Source organism: Eretmochelys imbricata, chromosome 2 (assembly GCF_965152235.1).
Source record: "Eretmochelys imbricata isolate rEreImb1 chromosome 2, rEreImb1.hap1, whole genome shotgun sequence".
NCBI lineage: Eukaryota > Metazoa > Chordata > Testudines > Cheloniidae > Eretmochelys > Eretmochelys imbricata.
In genome coordinates, this window is record NC_135573.1 from 104126076 (window position 1) to 104140731 (window position 14656).

Here is a 14656-nt window from a genome sequence, read left to right on the forward strand (position 1 = left end):
CATCAAAGTCCAGTCCTTATGGCAGAGAAGTCGTGTCTCGTGTGTGGGGATCTGCTAGGCATCTGCATGGCCATCAGTACATAAGTTCATGAAAACTCTCAATATTGGTCAATCCTATCTTTTAGCCAATGCCATTTTTTGACAGAAGCCTCCTCCACATTTCAGTGGCAAGGGGAAGATAATTATAATGTACTTTATTTTGGAGACCCATATTTAAGGAATCATCCTGCTTCCCACCTAAAATTCCATTGTAATGGATCTGTGGAGCTTTGCACGATGAAGAATAGGAATATTTATCCCTGCTTACCTGAAAATTTCCTTTCTTTGAGTAATAAGGTCTGCAGATCTTGGCCGCTTTGAAGACAGATGGATGTCCCCTACAGATTAGAAATAGAAATTGACATCCAAGGATTTGGGTTTATTTCCCATTTTCTGAAGTAGGAGAAATTGAGGGGAAAACAAAGTATAATTGACACAGTCTGTAATTTAGAAAAATAGATTTGAATTATCCTGGCTGTGGAATTTGTCTTGATTGAAAGGAACCTTAGGGGACAGGACATTGCTCTGCTGCCACTGACTGACAGTAGCCCTCAAGCTGTAACCCATTGTAATTACTCGAAAGGAAATTCAGGTAAGTGCAAATAAATGTTTCTGTTCATTAACAGACAGGGCTACTAATATGAACCAGCTTCTGGTACGTTTTTATCATCACGCATAATTCTTGCCCTGTGGTAAACAACTTGTGCAAGAACAATGGGTGCCATTAAATTATTCACAGTTTTGCCTTTTGCCTAATTGTTACTGTAATAATACAACAATTAACTACTTACAAATACCAGCCATAAAGACTTTAATGGTGACCACGGAGTAATAGCATTTTATATTGTGCTGGTACTGCTTTATAGAAGAATGTGTGCTTTCATTTTAATGCATAAATACTTCCTCAGGTTTGGAATGCAGATGGAAATATGCACGTTGGAAACATCTCCACTTCAAATATTCCTTTACTTACAGATGTGTGGTAAAACCTAGTGAAGTGAAGGGTGCTGCTTCAGTGCCATTTGTGTGTTGCAGGTGGATATTAAGCAGGAGTAAGCTGGTAACTTGATGTGAGCTACTCAGATTTCTCATGTAATATCTTTTTTTCAAGAATATAATCTCATACCCAGGAGTCCAGTTAAATTTACTGCAGGGTTTACCGCCATTAGTGTACAGTGTTATAAACTGCAACTATTCAGTTTGCTGCTCCAACTCATTTCATAATATGGTCCAAGTGCTTTCTCTGGTTTTGCCAGTGGGAACTCCTCTAAATAACTTCTTATAACATTTTCAGATTGCTGTTTTTCCCTTTTCAGCATGACAGCTGTTCTTGGTGTGGTGCCAATAGGACTTTAAGATTTTTTCATAATTGCTTTTTTCTCCCAGGACAAAGTAGGAGCTCTATATGTATGCCTGTGTGTTCATTCTCTCTCACGTGCTCTCTCTCTCAGTTCAGCTATTTCAGATAGGTGAGAAGAGTAAATGGAATATAGCAGCATGAATGATATATACAGTTCTCATTTATTGCCAGTGCCTGAATTTTTTATAGTATAACTAGGAAACAGTTTTCAGTTTTTAAATATACAAAATGTTTAAGGGTTTACAAATACCCTTTCTTTCCCTGCCCCCCCCCCAAAAAAAAAAAAAAGAAAAAACCCCAAACAAAATAAGCCACTGGGAAGAGGAAAAAATAGCAGGGTACATTTCAAGTAATGTTTTGTTTGCACAAATCACACCCTGTATCATTTTGTGCTTTCTGTGGTTTATTTCTTATTGCTTATAACAGCACAAGTGGCTTTTTGGGGTGGAATCTCCAAATATAATATGGCAAAATACTTGGTTTCATGAATTTATCCTAAAATTTAGGCCTAGATTCAATACTCTGATCTGTTGAACAGTTGCACATTTTCTTTTCCCCCCTTTGGAAATAATGTCTTTCCGAAGAATGTTTGCCTTCCCCCACTGCCCCTTTCCTTCCAGTCCTCACGTGCTCACTTTCATTTGAGTCTGACAGTAGAGTTTGCTTGTACTGTTTCCTATTTGGCATAGTCAATATTTCCAATAATTCCCTTTTTCTCCACTATGATTTTAAAATTGTATCTGGGATTCCGAGTGTACTTGAAGAGAGAATGTGGTTTAGCTAGAAGATTGAGCACAGGACAAGCATCTGGACTAATTCTAGTAGACTTCTTCATATTCTTCCTGTTTCCCTGAGAGCATTCTCTGTTGATTATCTCTTTGTGATCTGATATTTTAAATTAGAGGTAGTTCTGGTTATTATTTTTGGTTGGAAGAATTTTCTATCATATCACCCCTTCATTGTCTCTTTTCTAACCTGAACAGCACTAATCTTTTTGGTCTCTCCTTGTATGGAAGCTGTTCCTTACCCTTCATCATCATTGCCCTTCTCTGAATTTTTCCCAGTTCCACTATGTCCTTTATGAGGTGAAATGAACAGACTAGGCTTTCTTGTGAAATCAATGCAAGAGATTTCTGTAATCTCAGGAAAGAATTAATAGGGAAATGCTACCCATATTAGGAGAGGTCATGCATTCAGTTGAAGTTTTGTGTATTAATAACTGCTATGGGAGAAAAATGAAGTATCAGAGCCAACTGTTCTCTGATGCTGTATTTGCCCTATGATTCTACTTCATTTCTCAGTTCTGTACAAACTGAATTTTTAAACACTTTTTTCATTAAATATTAGGAGCAGTGAATGACTTTTGAGCCTTTATTTCTAAAAGTTTGATTATATCTGTTTCTTAAATCAAATGATTTGTATTTGTTGCTAGAACTTCAGTGAATATCTAGTCATTGCTTTCCAGAAGACACAAAGCAACATGAGCCTATATGTGCTGTAAATATATCCTCCCAAAAAACTCTGTGAATTTGTTGCAGTTGGAATTATTAATTTATGTGAATACAAGGTACTCTCAGACATTAATTTAACCATAAATTCATTTATTAAATCCAAAGTTCAAATTATATTTATATAATTGCTCTAAACATATTTAAAAATCTAAATAATAATAAATCCATATAGTAAAAAACATTCATAAGCATTTGATCAGAATACTCATGAGTGGAGATACTCTGTCCAAGAGATATAACACACTCATCCTGACTTGCTCCTGCATGATCAGATAGGATCTTATAAATACTCCTAGCAAGTCTGCTTCCATTATACAGTGTAACAAACAAGTGATGTCACATTGACCGGTTATTATCTTAGCTTTAAAAAAAGTGTTTGAACTGTTTGAGTGTGACCCCTTTCTTAGGCTTGGCTAAAACAAGGTATGGTGGTTGGTCCTCTTTTCAGATTATTTTAAAACTAGCTGCACCCAGCATTTTATCATCTTACAGTGACCCATATTTTAAGATAACACTGGTACATTGGAATGTACTATAAGCTTATCACATAACAAAACAACTTCTCTTTGTCTATTAGGACCAGTTTGTAACAGTCTTCTATAATTTAGAGGCCTTTTGTGCAGAAACCTTTATTTTATCTCATTAGCCGTATTCCAAGCTTAACATGCTTCCAGAACTTGTCTTGTTAAATGCCACATTCCTCTTAACTTTTGAATTTATTTTTCAAGGCCTTGTTACGTTGGCTTAACCACCTACACTAGTTACAGAGCGCATATATTTTTCATAGCCAACCTGAGAACCTTAACCCTTTTATGCTAAAACCTTTCTACAGCTGTCCTCCAATAAAGTGGTGTTGCTTTTCTTCACCGTTCTTCTTTTAATTTGTTTAAAATACTGGTAAGCCATTCCAATATCTTAATTCAGTTTGACTATAAAATTACTTTGCCTCTAAAGTGAACCACTTTTCCAGTGAAAATGGTTTGTTTGACACTGTGGAAGAGATTTTGCATGTTCTTTTCAACAAAGACTTTGGTGCTCTGTTTGAACTAGGAGGTGTTATTTGTCTTTCATATTTTATATGTGCATGAAGCGGTGTTGGGCTAGTTTTCTCAAAGACAAGAAATGAAGTATCTTTAATTTTCTTTTGGTTGAGTGTTGGATTATTTATTTAATTTTGTTTGCCTTTTTAGGCAAGTACTTCAAGGAACTGTCAGAAGGCTTTTAATTCTGTTTGCTAAAAGACACACAATTTGTCCTCTTGAAGGGAGACCTTAAGCAGTAACCTTTGGGGATGAATCACTTTTTCTTTTTTAACGTGAATCATACTTGCTGTATTATGTAAGACAGATGTTCCTTACTGTCTTTAGCAGCTATGCAGTGGTATTTAAATAAACCAACAATCACTGGACTGTATGTCAATAAAAAGCTTTAGTATTAATTAAAGCTTTCTTCTAAAATGCTATGAGCAGCATTTCTGTTAGACTGACGTTCTAACACTATAAGCAGAAACTGAAGATACTGTTAATGACTCAATATTCTGTACAACTCAACAGGTCAAACCACTTTTTTGAAAATGTTTCCTCTGTTTTGAAAACTGATTATTGTACCAATACGTTTGCAACACATGCTATGTGGTATGGTTTTGCTTGCGGATACTTACATAGGCAAGCTTATTGATTTATTCCAGTGTTGTTCATAAAGTTGCAAGAACTGTTTAATAACTACAATAGGCTAGCAGAATTCAAGGATAAACTACTACCAGACCAACATCAGCAATTCCAGGCACTGGTAGATGAGAGGCAACTGATAGCCAAGGTGGGACTCCAGGCCACTGTGGACATGGCCAACACATTCTTTCACTCTCTAGCAACCGCGGTCATTATGAGCTGGGACTCATGGCTACAGTCGTCTGGCTTTCCAAAATACAGCCAAGGACCTCCTCTTCGACAAGCACAAGTTCTACAAAAAGACAGATGAATCTCTCTACTCACTGAAGGACTCCAGGCGATACTACTGTCCCTTAGTATGTATACCCCGGTCCTGAGACACAGCAGAGGCAACCATTCCTTCCATGCCCACATGCTGTCTACCCAGCCTGCTACCACAGCGCCAGCAGGAGGTCCCACGTAGGCGGCACCGTTCTTGACAACCGCACTTCCCCGCCTCCACCACAACCACCTCTTTGATTCTCTCCCAATAGTAACCAAAAGCTCAGTTTTGGCATGCAGGTCGAGACCTGCAAACCTCCCCCGATGCCACGTGCGGCGCCCCATATAGTCTTTGGGGGCCATCTTGCCCTGTTTGCCCACAATTGGGGCAATATCACCATGAGAAGTTGGGTACTGGATACTCCATAGAATTTCTCTCATTCCCACCTCATCGACATCACCACCTCCCAGACTGTCGCTGGGGACCCATCCCTTCAATGCATTCTCCAACATGAAGCAGATGCTCTGTTCCTCAAAGGAGCCATAGAGCCTGTCTCACCTCACTACAAAGGACGAGGCTTCTACTCACTGTAATTCCTCATCCCAAAGAAGGGTAGAGAGTGCCACCCCATTCCAAATCTTCAGGTGGTGAATACCTTTATCAGAAGGTCCAAATTCAGTATGGTTACACTGGCATCGATTCACTCCCTCCCCCAGGGAGCCTGGTTCGTGGCTCTTGATGTGAAGGACACTTAATTCCACATGGATATTTACCAAACCCCCACCACAAGTTTCTCCATTTTTGGGTAGGACACCAACACCGTCAATTTCGGGTCCTCATGTTCAGCATAGCACCAGCTCCGCAAGTGTTCACAAAGGTCTTTGCTGTGGTAGCAGCCCACATACGCCACCTTGGCTACTCAGTATACTCCTACCTCAACGACTGGCTTCTCGTGGTACTATTGCTCCAGGAAGTGACCTCCACAATCCTCGCACTCTCCTGGCATTGCTAGGTATTTGCATCAACGAGGAGAAGTCAGTGTTGATACGTACATAGACGATATACTTTATCGGAGCGCAGCACAACTCCATCGGAGCAAGAGGTTTTTTCCAGCAGACCGCATCACAACACGGATGACCATCATTGCGAACCTGCATCCCAGACCTCACATTGTGGTCTGGCTGTCTGTCTCTCCTTGGACATATGGACACCTGCACCTATGTTACACTGCATGCACATCTCCATATGTGTTGACTCTAGCTTCTCCATCTACAGACCGAGCACAGCGTATGGAGACAAGGGTCATTGTTCCCCAGACTGTACTGCCCTCCTAAGCATGGTGGGCCGATCCTTCCAAAGTCATGGTAGGCATCCCCTTCACCCCTCCCATACCACACGCCACCATCAAAACACACGTCTCCCTTGGGGGTTGGGGAGCCCACCTGGACTGCCACACGGCCCAGGAACTGTAGATGCCACAGGGGGCACATAAATGTGCTAGAACTGCAGGCAGTCCATGTGGTGTGTCAGTCCTTTCCCTCACTTGTTTAGTCCCTCCCACATTCAACTTCTCTCCAACATTGTGACAGTGGTGCACACCAACAAGCAGGGCAGTGCCAAGTTTACCTCCCTCTACTCAGTCTGTCTGCCTTTGAAACTGGTGCATCAAAACCCATGTGACACTTCAAGCCACGTACCTCGCAAGCACCCATAATTCCCTGGCAGACTCGCTCAGCCAGGACACTCTACTTCAATTACAAGTGGGAGCTACACCATGCTACGGTGTCTCTTTGAGAAATGGGGCGCACACTCCCAGTGGGACCTCTTTGCCATACACAAGAACCAAAAGCTGCCCAGCTGTTCTAGAAGAGCAGTAAGGGAGGACTCACAGGGCAATGCTCTCCACCTCCCCTGGACAGGCAATCAGTGCTATGCCTTTCCTTCCATTCCCCTCCTGCCACAAGATTCACTAGGACCGGTCCACCATGATACTCATAGCCCCATTCTGGCCCCATCAGTTCTGCTTCACAGACCTCCTCAGACTCTCTACCCGCACACTACTCTGCCACCACACAGTCCCGGATCTACTCTAACAAGATCAGGGGAGGCTCTAGCATCCCAATCAAGGCATTCTTCACTTCACGGCATGGTATTTGTATGGGGGTCGAAGGTAGACAAGGCATGCTCCTCCCCAGTATGAAAAATCCTTACTCAGAGCAGGAGAGAATCCACCAGGGCATGCTACCAAACTAAAGGTAGCTTCATAGTATGGGCTCACCGCCACCACCACTCACTGGGCACAGCATCTTTACCAGTTGTCCTAGACTACCTTCTCACCCTCAAAACATCAGGCGGAGTCCTCAACTCTATAGAGGCAGCACTCAGTGCCTATCTCTCCCTCCTGTGGATGGCACCTCATTGTTTACACACCCCAGCACCGTCTGCTACATGAAGGGTTTACTCAACATCTTTTCACCAGTACTGAAGTCCACACCCATGTGGGATCTTGATCTCTTTCTCTCCACCTTCACAAAGCTACCCTTTGAATTGTTGGCATCCTGCTCCCTCTCCCAATTCTTGATGAAAGTGACATTCCTGGTAGCTATTACTTCAGCCATGCAGATAAGTGAACTAGCAGCCATGATGAAAGACCCTCACCAACACACTGTATTCCACAAGGACAAGGTAAATTCCTCCCAAAGGTGGTATCAGAATTCCACCTGAATCAGTGTATCCACCTACTTGTTTTCCACCCCAAACTGTACACCTCCCACACTGACAGGGTCCTATACTCCCTTAATGTCTGCCATGCACTGGCATTCTACCTACTCAGGGCTCGATCCTTTTGCCCATTGCCAAACCTTTTTGTGGCCATTGCTGAATTGTCCAAGGGTCAAGCCCTCTCCTCCCAGTGAATCTCCAAATGGGTCTTGGGGTGATTTATTTCAGCAGATCTAACCTAAGCTCAGACTCTGAAGTTCTGTTGCCGCCAGGAGTAATATCAAAGTATTATTTATTTAGAACAAAATTTCAGAGAGAACAGATCCTAGAGCAATAAACAAGTCTAGAGAGATGCCTGCCTTCCCTAAGGCTTACTAATCCCTGGATTTGGGGAAGGCCCCAACTTCTTTAGACTTCTGCACAGAGAGACTCTCTGTATCAGCGTGTTCCCCTGGATGGCTCCTAAAAATTGACACCCACTTCACTTCCTGACAGTGGCTTTTTAACTGTTTATAGCCCTTTTGATCTGTTGGTTCCCAGCATTGGCAGAACTGTCACTTCTGCCTGTAGCCCCCAGTGTTTGCTGGGAGGCTGCTTACCTGTAGCTCTTACGATGTTTTCCTACTTTTCTCTCAGCCCCCTATTAAGCTAGATCAATATATTCCTATAGGAAAGTCCTATAACACGGTATACAATAACTTCACCTCATTGACCATGTCACTTAGTGTTGTTAAAATACATTTCCATATCCACTGGAGCAGTGATAGATTTCTCTGCAGCCTTGCAAAATTTTTAACTTCGGTAGTCATCAATTCTGTAGTTTGTAGTTATATTGCTTAGTACGTAAAGGTTTTTATCTGAAAGCTAGACTTAAGCTTTCAGGAAGGACTTAAAATATATACAAAGTTTTGCTGAGTGAGTGAGTTAGTTTTGTACCATGTGCCATCTGTTTGTCATAAGAAAATTTAAATTCTAATACCTCATACAGATATATAAAGTATACTTAGTACTGTACCAGACTTCTGTCTATTAGGTATCTTTCTTTAGATTGTCATGGTATATTAGCTCTTTTGGTTTTGGAAGAATGTTTGTTTTCCACTGAGGCAGTTTCGTTAGGAAAACATTAATAAAATAAATTTTCTGAGATATTCATCTCATTAGTTCTTTGTTTGCTGTATCATGAACATAAGAATCACTGTATTAAAACAGAACTATCTTTGTCAGACCAATGGCCAATGTTGGATATTTCTGAGGAAGATGTTAAAATACACTCTCACTCTCCTTATTTATGCAGTGGCATACTGTACAGATAGTTTATCCCTTAGTCAAGCTAATTGTAAATTTCACTTTAATCAAGAGGGAAGTAGATGGCTCTTGTAATTTTCCTAACTAGTCATATTCATTTAATGTTTTTTAATCTTACTAAGCTACTAGAGGTGCATAATTGAGGCTTTTTTAAATAAACCTTTCCAGAGCTCTTTTCTTCATATTTTCTATTATGACTGGATATCCCTGTTATCCATATAAATGCCTAATATCTTTTTGTCTTTCTACATTTTTGGCCTCAGTGATATCCTGTGGCAATGAGTTCCATAGTGTAATTATGCATTGTGGGAAATTGCATTTCCTTTTATCGGTTTTGAATTTGCTGTCTTTCAGTTCTGTTGAAGGTCCCGTTGTTTTTGTGCTGTGAGACAAGGAGAACAGAGTCCTGATTTCCTTTATGTATGCCATTTATTATTTTATCTGCTTTTCATCTTGTCCTTTCAAATTTGTTTGCTCTCCAATCCAGTTTTTTCAGTCTTTTTTTCTGTGCCCCTAATGATCATCTTTGTGTGGTACTTTCCAACAGCATGCTGGACTAGATGACCGATGGTCTGATCTGACATGTCAATTCCTACATAACACAGTTTCTGCCTAATGTTGTAATGAAGACATTACTGGTGTATGAGGTCACATTTAGTTGCTGAAAATATGCATTATGGCTCTTTTACAGGTTTTGTTAGCAAGATGAGATGGTAAACAAAATCTTTCAGTGCAAAGATATTACAGCATAAGTGTCAACAAAAGTGTCTGTACAAAACAGGGTTTAATCAATGTACGCTAGTTAACCTGTAAAATTTCACTTTGTATAAAAGTCGCTCTACAAAAGGATAGAATAATATGGGCTACTATCCTCTTCTGTTACATTATACAATGAATGCAGTAGCCTTATCTCATATGTTTAAAGTTAGAGTTGCAGCTCAGGGCCATAAATAATTGAATCGTAGCTGGCATCGTTTGTCATGCCTTTTAAATGATTTTACTAATTCCAAAAATAGGTATGGTCTCTTTACTTTTAGATAGTTGTGAGGCTGCCACTATTCCTCTTCTCTTACCCCTTCTGAGACACCTGTTCCTAGCAACATAAGCTCAGGAGAAGCAGCAGCAGAAAGTAGCATATGCAGCTGCTCTCTGAAACAACAGTGGCTAAGTATGGAGGGTCTGGGTCCTCCAGTATTCATCTTTCAGGCAGGGGACTGGGAAGAATCACTTCCTTTCCCTCTGAACTGCCACAAATGGTGTGGGGGAGGGAGGGAGGGATTCTAAAGAGGTCAGTGAAACTGTCCCACAGAGGTCCCTCTTACAAATCTTTATGAGCCCTGTGATCTGCCTCTACATTCATCCTCTCTGGCCTATCTGTACAACCTGCCAGGAGGGGAAATCAAACAAGGTCCTGAGTCTCTCAAGACCCTTCTCTTTTCCTCTCCCTTCTTCCTTCTAACCTGGCCTCTTCAATAGATGTCTCTCCACTGAAAAGTGGGGCCGGGCGGGGGGGGAGAGAATGTGTGTGAGAGAGAGAAGGGGAGAAAGACTTGTCCTTTTTTGCTTCCTCTGGGAAGCAGAGGCAGGCACTTCTCTGGTTCTGAAGGAGAGGATTGGGAGGTAAGCATGCTGGTTTCACTGCATGATATTCTGCTTATCACTCCCAGCTACACTCTCCATCCTTTCCTCTGCTTCACATGTTGGTTTGAGATCTCAGAAGGAAGTGTGTTACTACCTGTGTCTATATATTTTCAAGAACTGCAGCCTGTTTTTTCTTCTAGCTATTGCATTCAGGTATTTATAATATATCCATTACTATTAAAATTACTTTAGAAAGGTTTTTATTTGTCTTCCCACTGACACTCTTCTGAAGTGACACCAGCCACATTTAAAATAAGCTAAATAAAACAGGGAGCGCTCTCAGTGCAGTGTATCATTGGGTAGCGTTTGGTCTTAAGATTTCACACCTCCTGTTTGGGACTTGCAAGAGAAATTATCCTCTAGGGAGATTCCTTGTCCTGGCCACAAAGGATGAAAGAGAAGAGGCAATGGATGTTTAATTAGGCTGCAACTTTATTCACTCAACATATCTGGGAATACCAACAATAAATTGTAGAGTGCAGGTTGTCATTCTTTCCTTAATTGTTTCCACCTGCATGGGAGGGCTGCCATCAGCTCTTACCCTTCCCATCCTGGTACCATCCAGACTAGGAGCATGCACAAGGTGAGCAAGCAAGGGCACAGCCCACCCCCCGCAATCAGCAGGGGCACAGAACTCCTCTGGGGCTGGGGGAGAGTGAACTCCTATGGGAGAGGGCAGGAGATGGCAGCTCCTCTGGCCCTGGATCTAGCTCTTCCAGCTGCCCGGTGAGAGTGAGCTCCTCTGTCCGTGGGAGGAAGGGAGAGTGCCAGCTCCATGGGTGGGGATAACCAGGTCCTCCGGCTGTGAGAGACACACAGTGCCCCTCCAAAAGCAGCCAACTTTTTATTCCTTTGCGCGCCCCGACCCAGACCATTTCTGCGACCTGTCAGCCTCCTATCATATGACCGTTGAGAGACTAGAAGGGGTGTATGTCTCCATGCTGTGCTGGATATTAGGAGCTCCAGCCCCTCTCTTTCCATCTTCCTTATGGGATACCATCCTGTAAATCCCCTTTCAACACACGTTTGTCAGAGAATTGTATCCCCTCTGTGAACATGTACTTGCATAGGGGACACCGGCTGCCTATTGAGTTGTGACATCTTGATCTAACCTCTTTACCTCCCCAGACTGCTGTGGGGAAGGCAAACAACCCCACCCCCCTCAGCCAATCTGGCATGCTCTCCACCCAAAAAAAAAAAAGATGACTAGCGCACGCCCACAGTAGATGATAAAAACCTGATTCTGTTCTGATCTGTGGATGGGAGGGTGGGTGCTAATGATCACTGAGAGAGAATGTTTCTTCTGGATAGCAGGGGTATAAATACCTTCCTCTTCCACCAGTGCACATGATGGGTCACTGTCCCCCTCTGGTCCAGCTATTTACTGTCCACTCAGGTAAGTCCATTCCCTTTTCCCCTCCTTTGTAACCCAAATGCAGTAGGGAGCTAGAAGGAGTCCTGTCCCCCTTTCTCTCTCCCCCCTCCATCCCCCCCCGGCAACGAATCACCACATTCAGTTGTGGTTAGCATGTATGGCCCAAATAGAGGGATTGAATATAACAGAGCTGATTTACATGAGTAATGTGCTGTTTTGTATCATGGTTACTCCTGTCCTAAATTCCTCATAGATTTCCACATAAAAATGAGTGTTATCCATGTGACCTAGAATAGACTGTACTGTAATCTCCCTTATTTTTTAAAAAAATTATCTTTAAATGGCATAATTGGGAAAAATGTGTATATGTGATATTTTTCCAAATGGTCGGGCATTAAAACTATTTTTAAAAGTACACCACATCGAAGAGTTAGTGGGTGTTTTCATCTTGCCTGTCAACATCTTCAAAGACTTCAGAAATTTTGATTCCTTTTTCTGTTTTTGTAAAAATGCCAAAGAGCTATGAGTTAGAATGCAATGTGGCAAAAGCAACCTCATTTGAAAGACATTAAATTGATTTTTGAGCTAAAATTAGTATGATTGGAGGGCTAAAATGACCTAGACTTCTCTTTGAGGCTCTAAGTAGTTAATTCCCAGCATTTCTTTTAAGCATCAACAGCAAGTGGCCCTCTTTTGATCTACTGTCCACTGCTGCAAAATCCCTGCCCTTTCTCTTTGGGATTCATAAGGTATACATATTTTGTCACACTGCATGTAGAGAGTCATTTTTGTCAGGTTAAGGAGGTGGGGGCATTCATAGCCTTTGAGAACAGGGTATGGGCATATTGGAACTTGGGAGTAATCGTGTGGTTTGTCTCAAGTGCATATTTTCAGACCCTAAAGCAGTGGTGGGCATGTGGGCACATGGTATAATTGATTTGCCTTCAGTTTACATTATTGCTACTTTGGCGGCTGCTTCTCTCCCACAGTGGAAACAAAAACTATTTCGGGAAGGGGGTTATGACCTTAGCCACCCCTGTATTCACACCCTACACATTACTGCAATGACATTTGTACAAAATATGCCTGGTGAGATGCCATTTAAAAATTAACACAAGGGTCATAATATCACTGTACAATATATGTAACAATGCTGTACGTGAAATTATGGATACTCACGAATACTAGGCTTTAAAGTCCCTGACTAAAAGGTGTTTAAACCAGGCATGCATGTCAAGGGGCACTGATAAACAGGTTTTTGCCAATAAAGGAAAGTGGCCACAATCTCAAACCAGTTGTAGCTAAATTCCATGGGCTCTTCATTATATTAGAGATTATAGCAGGAATAGATAATTTCCATAGTAGCGGCCACCAGCGTGGGAGGAACCAACATGGAGCCTTATCCTCCAAACCTTATGGATCATTTACTCAGCATGCATTGGTGAACTTTATCTGGTGGTATCCTTCAGAAGAATATATTTCAGACAGCTCTATAAAGAGAGGGGAAACCACTCCCTAAATTATCCTTCACCTTCAGGAGACAAAGAAACCAAGCAATTTGATCTCTGTGTTGGGTCCTGGTCAGGCCAGCCAGTAAAAAGCTGGAAAGAAGACAAGAGTGAGAGAAACAGTCTTGAACAAAGACTGTATTTTACTAGATTAAGTTTCAGGCTTTTAGATGTGTTCTTCACTTTTTTATTTGCTTATAACTGATCTACCCTTATTTCCTTTACTTGATATCACATAATCCTTGCTCTTCTGTAAATAAACTTGTTTTACTTTTAATCTAAGAGTAAACACTGCCGTGTTTTGAATTTAAGTGATGAACTCTTGTTAAAGTAATAAGATGTGCTTTTGTCTCTTTAAAGGACCAATGACCCACTTTACTTCCCTGAGTGTTCCAGGGGGGAGTGGGACACTTCAGGGCAGACATTTTGGGGGAAATTTGAGATTGGGGATGTGTTGGGGTCACCTTGCAAGTAGTAACTTGCTGGTGGAGATGAGGCTGGGGCTGCTGTGTTGCAGGTAGGGTGCTAGGGTCAGACCTCTGAACCAGGGCTGCACAGCACAGAGAAACTCAAGGAACCACATGCTTGTCTGTTGGTGTTCCGATTGAGAGAGACAGCAGAAGAACATGGAAGGCACCCAGGGTTACAGGGAGGCAGTGAGACCTCTCACTGGTCTGGGCTTAGCACCAAAACATTACAGGGATGTTAGTTATCCTAACCCCAAAGAAGTCAGGAGTTAGTGTATTCCCCCTTTTCCTTTGAATTTGGCATTATCCTGGCTTAAACAGAGAAGGGGGATTAGAAAGATCCAGGCATTTCTTTGAGGCCTGGTGTTTGCCTCCTACAGTAGCTCTGCAGCAGGCTGTGACCTTGGTCAGTCATGGGAATAAGATGACCCCGGTAGGCCTAAAAATACTAGCATGCTATGGATTTGAGCATTGAAAATGGTTAGACCATTGATAGTCTGGGGGAGTTGGGGCCTTAACCCACCTTCTTTTTCACTGCTGCCAGGACATGTTGCTTTCTGAAGAAAATTTAAGGTTCAGTAGAGTTGCAGTCACTTGTCCCAGAGAACCCAACAGTCCTGCTTCCCTTCTCATTGCCCACTACCATTCGCATTGAGAAGTAGTGTGTGGCAACACCATCTACACCTTCTTACTCCTTCCCCACCTGTAGTTCAAATGCTTATTTTTAAAAGTATGGAACCTCTTGAGGCATCTCAACACAGCACATGTATTTGTTGTGTTTTAATGTTTATTTCTGCAGC

General features: G+C 41.9%; 1 protein-coding gene across 1 annotated transcript in view; it reads left to right on the top strand.

Moving 5' to 3' along the window:
• Window positions 1-14656, top strand: part of CTDP1 (CTD phosphatase subunit 1) — a 174645-nt gene that overhangs the window by 106578 nt on the left and 53411 nt on the right. The gene's annotated exons all lie outside the window — the stretch shown is intronic.